Source organism: Osmia lignaria, chromosome 2 (assembly GCF_051020975.1).
Source record: "Osmia lignaria lignaria isolate PbOS001 chromosome 2, iyOsmLign1, whole genome shotgun sequence".
Classification (NCBI taxonomy): Eukaryota; Metazoa; Arthropoda; class Insecta; order Hymenoptera; family Megachilidae; genus Osmia; species Osmia lignaria.
Window position 1 is genome coordinate 9881291 of NC_135033.1, and position 11422 is coordinate 9892712.

At 45.7% G+C, this 11422-nt stretch overlaps 1 long non-coding RNA gene across 1 annotated transcript in view; it reads right to left on the reverse strand.

The window, feature by feature from the left end:
* The window catches only part of LOC143305412 (uncharacterized), a 78450-nt gene that overhangs the window by 22454 nt on the left and 44574 nt on the right, over positions 1–11422 (reverse strand). The window contains exon 2 of the long non-coding RNA XR_013062325.1: positions 9718–9750. This is a non-coding gene — a long non-coding RNA (uncharacterized LOC143305412). The remainder of the gene's footprint in view (positions 1–9717; positions 9751–11422) is intronic.

Consider the following 11422-nt stretch of genomic DNA (forward strand, 5'->3'; position numbering starts at 1 on the left):
GATATAGAAATCCTCGAGTTTGATGTTAAAAAACATTTTTAAATGATTTTTGTCATCTAGTCAGGATCGAAAAGAAAACGTAGAAAGTCTGTGCAGCTGATGTACCGAGTGACCGATAGTTGGGCGAAGAATTCAGCATAGGATGGAAAGCGTGCCGCGAACGTGAAAGCACTCGCGTGGAGAGTCCGCGAGTGCATCCCATCGGGCGTGGATGTGATTCATCTTGCAACAGCAGCAGAGTACATACACGGTGCCCCGCGTATTATCTAGATAATGATGAGTTACGTTGCTCGAAATCTTCGGCGTAGGTCAGGCCTTCGGATAACGGCTTATTCCCGCGGCTAGTTCGAGCGCGAACAGCCATCGCCGGACGATCGTAGAAGTTCATTAAACTCGGCTAGGCGTGTCGGTCTCGAAAGGCTACGGTTAAGTGTGACAATGCGCTAGATTCGGCTCGGTATACCGGTTAAATTTCCGCTATATATGCGCCATATCCTCGACGATAAATCATCCCTTTCGCCGTCTTCCTTTGCGTTCACTCTGCTCGTCACTTTTATTATTATAACATCCTTATCAACCCTTATCAACGCTTTAATTGCAATAACGATGCCGAACCGTAGTTAAAAGGAAAAAAAAAAAAAAAAAAAAAAAATTCCAACTCGGAATAATATTTTTAATAATATTCTAATTTATGGAACGAAGGAACCTCCTTCATGGTTGGTGTTTAATAATGTAATTAAAGGTACATAAAAAAAGTATCGAATCGATGACATATAATTCTCTGAACACTTTTATAGAAATTAAATGGCGAGGAGGAGGGATGGTGGCGGTGCGGCTTAAAAGGTACCGAGAACGCAATTAATCCCATGGCCAGTCGGTCGTAATTTCGCCAGAGATTCCGCGGTATCGAGGATAGTCGCGGATTTATTACAGCACCGTGCTGAGCTTAATATCAGCGTTCGATTAAAAATCATTTTTCTAAGATCCACGCCGACGGCAGCCGGACGATGTCCAATTTACTTCGAAACTACTTCGTCTTGATCATAATTCAAGGATAATTACTTAATAACATATCGGACGATGCAAAATGTTCGCTGTACGATCGTTCGCGTCTCTATCGATCGTACAATTTCGATCGACTTTTCTCTATGGATGCTTTCCTGTTCGCCAGTTTTCCATCTTTTTACCATTCAATTTCTTCGACTTATCGATTACAATGGACTTTTGCGTTCAGGGGTCTCTAAGGCAGGCGATTAATTATTTAGCCAGATACGGTTACTCGTCGTCGGATAACGCTATTTCAATTTCCGAGACCTAGTGGAGCGGTTCAGCGATTTCACATAAAAAAAGGAGAAGCGCGTGTGCGTGAGGTATACACCTTCACCATTACACTCTCTTTGAACGTCCATGCGTCCGGTGTGTTCGCATCAGGAACGCGTATATGCATCGGGATGACCGATCGTCGGCTTCTTTCTTTTCGAACGCTCTCTTAACCGGCTTACCTTAGCCCGAGCGGATCGACACACCCGCCCGAACCCATTACTAGAACGCCTAGACTCGTTCCACACGCATCGAGCGTAGATGATCGAATGGCCAGGGATCCACCACAGTCGACCCAACGTTCAGCGACGGATAATCGAGCCATACAAACTAACAATTTTATCGCAAGATATCCTAGCTGTTAATCGAACAACTTTTCCAGCATGTTTGATAAGTCACTTCGAATGAAGAAGGTCAGTGCCGCGCGATGGCATTTGAATTATTCCTCGTTGATTTATTAACTCGCCGAGCTGGTAATTATACACCGACGAAATTGATGCCGGAAAGGGTAATTAATTTAGATGAATTCGTTAAGTTTCATCGGACGTAAAGTAGGAGAGAATTATTTTCAATTGGAAAATAGAGAGAAGCGACGGTGAATAAGCTTCTTCTGGCTGTCCTTAACACTGGACGCGGAGAGTTTGACGCGTGCACGGGTTGCGTCGCCGACGACCGACGAGAGTTCGTCGAACTGGAATAGAATTCCATTCGGACCGTTTCTAGGGGTGAATTCTGACCAGCCGACGCCTCGCTAAAATAAGATCGTGCGCAGAGGACGGATTTAGAGTCGCGACACGATTGCCGTAGGTTCAGATCCGCGAATCATTTTCTCTAGTCTTCTTTTTTATCTTCTTCGTCTGAAGATTTTCTTCGTGACAAGCAAGAAAGAGGATATTTTTTCCTGATTTCTGATCGGTCAATCAACGTGTGCGTATGTTCGGTTGACTATCAGAATCAGAGACGGATAAGAGCGAAGATGATGTTTGACTATGCCTGATCCGTCTCGTATGATGGAGCAGGGATTGGAATGTCGATTTAGAACCGATGAACTTGACATTGCCGAGCTGTTCTCCACTTGTCTTCTCTTTCTATCGGTCTGCTTCTACTGGACGTATCGATGGATATCGAGAGTGTTATCTACCGATACAGGGATGATAAATGGTAGCCGATGGAAGCGCGATCATGATTGGAACTCGAACGACCGGAATACACGTAAGAATTTTATCCAAATTTTCATCTAGTCATCGAGGATGATGGAAACTCGATGGAAATCTCCCTCTGGACGGCTATTCTACCGAGTACTGCTACTGGACGATAATAATTTTCATCCAGAAACAGGTGTAACGGTTGGAGCTTGTAAATCTAGCATCCACTTTCTCGAACATCCAAAGACGCTTCTTCGAGCATCTCCTTCGAGACTTTGATGTAGACAGGCCGTTTTCCCGACTAATCTCGGAAATTCGTGCGACGACAACGTCGTAATGAGAGTCGGTAGCGTAGTGTCATTAGCCGAGATCTCGATGATTACAGTCGTTTCCCCTCTTCTGGTTCGGGAACTAAGAAGAGGGACGGGCAGCGTGTTCCCGTGGGCCTCTTGCACTGCCTGGTAGATGACGGATGGGGACAGTTGTTGCATCGCAGTCGTTGCCAAGAATATCTTCTCCGTTTCCACCCTCTTCTCACCCGCCTCCTATCTCACAGAACGTTCCTATCTTTTTTCTTCCGACTAGTTTCTCCTCTGTCACCTCTAGTCTTCGTCTCTCGCTTCATGGCCGCTTTCCTCCCTTAACCCTCCGCGTCAGAGCAGTTTTCGTATCGTGTCGTTCGGCGTATCCACGATGCAGACTTCGTTAGCCTGTCCCCTCGCCCGTGCGCGTAATTATATGCTTGCACGCGTTCCTGCGCAAGACTTTCGACGTCTATCGAACAACCGCGTTCGATATCGCCGCAAATTGTACGTTCAGAGTGTTGTTTTGCTCGTCATTTGTAACGGATCGATGTAATTTAAGGCTCTGAGACTTAAGATTTCGTCTAAGCCTAGCACTATGCTCCGTTCAGAAGGTCGGCGACGCACGGTACTTGAGCTGTAGGCTCTGTAAGTCAAGGCCCTTTGTCAACTTATTCCTAACACCATGCTTTCCTACAGATACCGAGTCTCTTGGATCCTAAATCCTAGATTCGAAGCAGATATAACGGTATTGGTGATCCTCAAAGCATAGTTTCATCTACGAGGCCATTCAAATTGATAGTCTCGAGGAAAAATTCGCGACATCATTGGTTCGGTCGCGAGTAAACTGTTATAACTGGAGGGCTTTCCGGTGGTAATGCGGGTAATTCATGCTTGCGAACGTGTTTCGAGGCAGATCCGCGTGGAATGAACCGAGTTACAAGCTGATAAGCGTAGAGCTTGCGTTTAGAATATTAAACGAGACGCGAGTATCGAGTGTTAGCGTGACGATATTATCGAGACGGTTGGAAAGTAATTGGCAGTGCCGATGAATATTTCTTTTTTTAATCAAACATCCTAGGCGCCACTCGAAACAACACCGTAACAAGGATTTCGCGAGACAAGGGGGAAAAAGAGAGAGAAAGATAGACCCGTTAATGTCTTGAAAACGAAGAGCAGAGCAGAACATTTCAGAGATACGCCACTTACGCTTAGCAGAGCAGAAATGTATTTCAGTTATCACTATGATTTATCGCCTTTGGATTTTTTTCGCTAACGAGCGTCAGCCACGTAATTAACTTTGTAGAACGGGAATGCACCGGCGCAACAACTATTGGCAGCTTCTTCTTCTTCTTCTTCTTCTTCTTCTTCTTCTTCTTCTTCTTCTTCTTCTTCTTCTTCTTCTTCGTTTCACGGAACAACGTTGCTGGTTGGTTCGTGTTTACGCATTTCTCTCTCGTTGCCATGTCGAAGTTGTTGCTCGAACGGCAGACCAGAAGCAGCAGGAACATCGTGTGCAAGCGGCGAAATTTACGCGAATGAGATTGACGCGTTGCAAAGGGAAAAAAAAGAAGAAAGCAAACCTCGAGACGATGCGATGCGATGCGATGCGATGCAATGGCGCTCGCAGGAAACGAAATCTCGTTGCTTCTTTTTCGGCTACGTCAAATCGCCCGTACGTATATCATTACCGTACAAACTGGAGAAAATTAAGAGTGTTACGCGCTGCTTGTTATACAACTATAATATAACGTAATCCGTTGTGCCGGTTGTTGAGGAATTTTATCCGACGCCTCTTTCTTATTCGGTCAGTCAAATCGCAACAAAGAATCACGGATAACTGGTCGAATTGTCAACCTATCACACGGTTAATTACTCTCTCTACCTGAGAATTTAATCATTTCCTAGAAAAATCCGGCACAATGAAAGCTTAGATGGGTCGTAACGCGTGCAACTACCATAGTAAGTTATACAAAAGAGCATAAAGTGTAGAATGATAAGGCAAAAAGGCATGTATCGAAGCGTAAACAGTTTCCGCGGCTCCAGGCCAGCCCTGTCCGCGTTTACGATTAGAAAGTTGAACCGCGTTATCTTCCAGCCGAAACATCCTGTCCCGAGTAATTACTGAAGTTGAGATTAATTCAAGAATGAGAATAACTCGATCGGCAGTCGATCTAAATTACCCTCGAACCTTGCGTTCTGTGTACGAAATCGTAAAAACGATGATCGAGGATAACTTCTGCGTATGATTGCTTATTCTTTATCTTCCCTTCCCTCCGTGATTCGCTACGTGCTTCGTACACGTCGATCTGATCGATCGATTAGCAATAACGGAGTTAACGAGCGATCGGCGTGTCAATCGAGACGAGCCGTGGCCAATCGAACGATCGAGCCTGCAAGAAAACTGGATTAATCACTGGAGAGATCGATTATTCGCTAGGAAATCGACTAAACCCGTGTTTATCTCGAGAATAATTCGCATGGAAAAGTTTGATTTCGAACCGATTAATCGAGGACGTGCATCCTGTGATTCGAGTTTCTTTGCTCCTCCTCATCGAAAATAATTGCTCGTATTGATTAAAATGAATGTTTATGAATGAATCGGCTTCTCCCAAGATTGAAGGCAAATGGTGGGATACTTCCCTTACGAGAAAAGAAATACGAATACTTTCCCTCGGTCATGGGAGTTTTAGATGAAACTATAGAAACCCTTGCAATTGAAATGGCGAACACGTGTAAAAGATAAATCGTTACGGGTTCCTGCACCGTTTCGCGAACGATCGAAGGGCGGGAAAGCCTGTTTCGAAAAGGCTGTCACTTCGTTTACGCGATCGAGAGTTGGAAACCGGTTCGAAGCATCGTCCTGGCTTCGTTTCTGGACTCGCAGAGATCGAACGAACCAGCAACAGCATCTCTACGCCGCGTCGCGGCGTAACGGAAGCCGCAATAGCCGCATGGATTCTTGTTTTCACGTTGCTTCTCCATTTTTTCCTCTCTCTTCGTCTCCATCTCCTCTTCTTCGTTCCTCCTTTCTCCTCTAACTGTCCCTTTTTTTTATCGCATAGCTTATGCTTTCCTCTTTCCCTTTGCTCTCTTTTTTGCCCCCTCTCTCTCTCTCTCTCTCTCTCTCTCTCTCACTCTCTTTTATTATTATTTTTCCTCGTGTTGCTCCTCTTTGCGCGCAAGCTCGTGCATATACGCATCGGCGGGCGTAGCTCTGCTGCCCGTTGCCTGATAAAATCCCACAAAAATCGAGAAGCCGTTAGCTCTCCGGCTAGCTATGGTAACCGAGAGGTGGAACCGGTGCTGAATATAGATTCAGGGAGCAGCCTTTACACGGAGTGCGTTCGACGGGAGTCGTTGTTAATGCTAAATGAATTTTAATCCTCGATTTTTTGGACGTTCGATGGAACGGCCTTTTCCACCTCTACCCTCCCCAGACACCGTGGAACCGACCGATCCACCACTAATTAAAATATTGGCTAACGAAAAATCCTGTACCGTTGTACAAGCCAAGTTTTTCGCCTGGATCACTGCGCTCTTTCCTTTTCATTTCCTGATTTCAAATTGCATTCGAACGCTGTTTAGATTTTGAAATCAATAATAAAAGAAAAAAGAAGAATACCAATAAATCTGATTAAACATTCGTTTCACCCGAAGCTGTTACAAGAGTTTCGTGAAAAATGTGAAAGTACGATGATCGATAGGAGATAAGTGGTGTTCGCGTGGCCTGTTACGCGTCTAGGAAAGAACCCAGCGGGGTAATGATAATAATAACAACGATAGAAGATTTGTAATTACCAAAGTTACGCAAGTTCCTCGAAGGTGCTCGCGACGTAACTAGCACGGTCGATCATTAAGGAAGAAAATGTCTGGCAATCATGCGTGCCGGCCCGTTTCCACGCAAAATAATCCCGGCAAAGTAGCTCTCTATCGACGACACGCAGAGTTTTCTACGTAATTACCGGCATCGATTTCGGCGCGTTATCAAGAGGAAAACACGTAAACGCGTTACATTGATCCTCTCGGTGGACTGCAGCAAAACTGCGCCACTCGCCCGTGGAAATTGAAACAACGCGACGGATTCGAACACAAATTTTACCCCAAAATACTATCTGCACACCGCTTTCCTTCCAATCTAATAACCAACGCACGGAAGGGCGTTTGAATTTCAAATTTTTCCCGCGTCGCCCGGTTTCGCGGCAGCGGATGCGCGCGCTGGATAGCGCGCAACCGAGACGCGTGCCGGGGCCGATACGAAAGCGTAAGACTCTGGTGGCTGTAAAGCAGGCGAAAAAAGGCCGGTACAATCCCCGAACGAAAGGCAAAGTGTGCCAATGGCGAAGGCGGTTTCGAGGAGGCCGCGGCGGAGACTAGAAAGGAATTCGTTGAAACGACATGGCGTGGCTTGGCGAGGCGAGGCAAGGCAAGGCAAGGCAAGGCAAGGCAAGGCAAGGCAAGACGAGCGTTGCTTCCCCCGACCGCGACGGTCGACTCGCGATAATTAAAGAAGTTTATTCATATGAGATGCACGCGAGTTAACGAGCAACATGGATGATGCTCTTCGCTAAGCAGCGCTCCAGATAATGATGCTGCGCATCGGTCTGCGCCGTTGCGCGGTTGCCAACGCTTCCGTTGCATCGCTGATGCTGCGCCGTTACACACGCACCAAGGATCAGCTGCATCTAGAGAACCGAATGCGTGTATGCACCTAGACGGGCCGAACCGACACACACACCCATAATCACGACAATTATGCACACGAAGCCACCATAGCTACCTCTCTCCTTTTTTTCCTCCCTCTTTCTCTCTCTCTCTCTCTCTCTTTCCTTCTTTCTTTTACTACTCCCTTCACTTCGGCCCCGTTCAGTCTTCTTCTTCTTCTTCTTCTCCTTCTTCTTCAATGTTGCCTTCCCCGGACGACCACTTGATCGTTTACTGCGATGCGATTTAATTATTGTACCATTGGATTACTTTTCTTTATAGCATAACAGTGGAACGAAAGAAGAGGAACGTAATTTGTCACACGCCTAAGATTTCATTTTGATCCTGGAAAGTGGTACCGTAAATCTCACCCCTAGCGGAACTGATTAGGTGTTGATTTGTTTGACTACGAAAATGATTAAGTGTTTGCATGACTTTACCCTACTACTCTGCGAGCAGTAGGCAAACTCCGCGAAGCGAAAATTTCGAGCGGCAAAAATCGAGCGAATCCCGACGGCCATCGCTGTAATCGGTGCTAAAGCGCGCGCTAGTTGCGTTATGAATACGTTTAGAAGAATAGACACAATGTAGGAATAATAAAAGAAGCGCGGTTATTCACGTAAGATCGCCAACACACGGTTCGATCTGATTGCAAAGTTAATGAGCGGGTTATTATGCAACCAGTAGTGGAACGGCGAAAAAAAAAAAAAAAAGAAAAAAGAGGAACGCATGAATATTGCAGGATATGCAATTGTAGAAGAAATATTAACGGTATGCTATTACGTGTTAATTATCAGAACACGTCAATCGTCTGGTTCGTCATAAATTTACAGCTTAAAACCGTGGGCTGTTTCGTTTCCGACCAACGCGTCCCGCGTTTTCCGCTTCCCTCGTTTGTTTGCCAATCCTGGATATTAATTGCCTTTGTTAAACATATTAACGCCATTAATTACCGGCACGGCACTTCGAGGCACCACCAACGACGTGTACGAAAACGAGAAAAAGAATAATAAAATAAATAAAGAACAGACGGTGGATGAGAGGGAATAAAAAAGAAAGGAGAAAAATCACGAGTATTTCGCAACGTTGGTCCGCACGGGGCAAAATTTTCTGCCGCATTAAATATTACTTCGCGTTAGCACCCGCTCATAATTTTCCTTCGTTTCGTCGTACGGCCGTATCTTTCATCCTGCACGCCGCCGTATAACGAATCTCCTATGCTGCCCGTTCAGCCGCGAGTTTGCGGCTACGAGCAAGAGAGATCCTCTCTTTTTCTTCCTTGCCCTTCTCTTCAGACGGCTACTCCTTTTCACTACCACTACACGCTCTAAATTCGGTTTCAACCGGCGTGCCGGCCAAAAGAGTTCCCCGGAGATTCGTTCGTGTAGTCAAAAAACTCGCGAAAGAGCCGAACGAGCGGAGCTTAAGATACGCGTGGGGCCAGACCGGACACAGACACGCGAACACCAAACGACTAACCTAACCCGTGGTTAGGCTCGCTTTTAAGCCCCCTGTACTTTCAATTTTAGCCATCGGTTCGCCGAGTGACCCAAAAACTGTCGAAAATTCACTGGCTCATCCAGCGAACCAGACGAACAATGCTTCTGGCTGTTTTCGTATTCGAACCAGTTGCGTATTTTTGCGCAGAACGTGTTTATTACGATTACGATTATCCCAACGAAACTGGGTTACGTCCTTCGATTACTCGAGGCTCTTGGGACCAGCATCGAAAAACGAGCAACGCTTACGAGCGCGTTGTCGAAGAATGAATCCCAGCTATACAGGCTGGTCGCGATTTCAAAGAGAATAATCGTACCGCGTGGGAGAACGATTTAATTAGTTTGATTCATCGCTAGTCGCCGGATCGTCCCGCGAAAAACACGTTCCCTCGCCAAGGACGGTTTTAATTTAGTGGCCGTGTTTCACGAACGGGACGCGATCGTTTCTGCGAGATACATAATGTCGTGCAACATTGTAACGCCGTGATTAATAAGCGAGACATCGGGGAGACATTGCGGATATTACAGGGAATCACGATAATTACGACGGTGTATCAAATCCGCCATTATTTGTACGCGTAATAACATCTCGGGTATCATTATCCTTCATCGTCGCGTTATCATTGTCCCGGTAATCGTCGATGATAAACTTCTTCTATCTTAATCTTGCACACTTCAACGCGAGTACTTACTTTCTTAAAGTGACTTTGAAAAATGATTACTTGTTTTATAAGTGCATTCGCTTACCGATGAAGATCTTCGATATCCGCTGCCCCAGTTCTGAAAAGATAAATCAAATTTATGTTAGTATATAATTGGAAATGACAGATTTAAATATCGGATTAGAAAATTATTATCCTTGATAACCGATATTACAAGGAGGCGTACTAGAAACGCGTAGTAAGAGAAATTTAGCGAACGCATGGGAAGAAAGAGGCGAGGAGAAAAGAAAAATCAGCGAGCCAAATTCGGCCAATGTACATTTCGCGCGAAATAACTTGCTCACCGTCCGATTCATCCCACTCTTTCTCTAACAACCCTCACCATCGTTGGCTCGCAACCCTGACGTCCCTTACCCCCTCCGTCGGTATTCGCCAGCATCGCCACCACCACTATCACCACCACCGCCATCCTCCTCGTCTACTCTACCCCACTTTCCTGCCTGCTCCAATGTATTCCTGGCGTTTCGCACTGCAAGGTCAACAAACTTCTCCCCGATAAAAAATAAATGAAACCCAGGACTGTTTGAAATTGTAACAGTGGCAACCGGGGGGAGATTGCTCCCGATACTTTAAAGAGGCACGATTCCTTCCGTCGTTCTTTCCTTACAGCCACGACAACTTGTCATTTTTTTTTTTTTCTAACAGTCTTTCACCCTATCCCCTATCTTTTTCTCCTTTCTTCGGGATACGTGTTATGGATTAAGCTTTAAGTTGCAATAAACGAAGGAAGAAACACGTGTAAGAAATGCGTGTGCATCTTTCTTTCTCCCGTCTGATTTCCTCGGAAAGGGTATCGTGCTCGTTTTCAGTAGATCAGGCGGATCGCGGGCAGACGAGGCGAGAGACAAACTTTCCTCGTCGCTGCGCGTAGACGAGATCGGAAACGCAATGAATGTTTATACGATCGGCCGGGACTACGAGCCATTGCCCCTTCGTTTATCTCGCGGTAAACGCGACTGCTTAATTACCAATAATCGAACGCGTCGATTGCTGGGAGAAATCCGTTCCACGACCGAGGCAAGAAAACCAGAGTTTTCAGTGCTAAATAGCCTGTCTGAGGTGAAAAATAAATCGACTGGCTCATTAGCGAGAAACGGCGCGCTTTGGAAAAGTACCATCGGTGACACGAAATTCGATGACGGACACGGATGATTCGACGAGGGTTATTGATTTTAGAGATAACTGTATCTTGATCCAAATATTAATAATAATTTGAATATCGAAGAAGAAGAACGCTCTATGTATCTATTTCGCCGTTCCATTTTCACAAACGCCAACTACTTTGATCCATTGATGGTTCTACTATACTATAACATCGAGCCAAAGTACACAGATAATCGTTTCGAATTTCCGTTGCTTACGAGCCCCATCCACGAAACATTCTATTCTTATTTCGCGCTCCAGCTTACCGATCACTGTAATTTCGCGGTACAAGGTAGAGTTTACGGTGACCCTGTATAAGGAGCATACATTTCCAGAGCGGTTCAACGAAACGCCGCGATGGGATACTTCTAGACGGGGAAAAAACATAATTAATCTATGGTTTCCTCGAATCGGGGAATCGAAACGGATGATAGAAGAAGCGAGCAGAAGCAGTTGGATAACCGGGTAATCTCACGATTACACGTTCTTTTAATACCCACGGTTGCGATGCTGATGGACGCGTCAACCGTGCGACGCCGGATGTCGTAAAATTATGGATGCCTTTCAAATCGAGACATTCTGGGCTG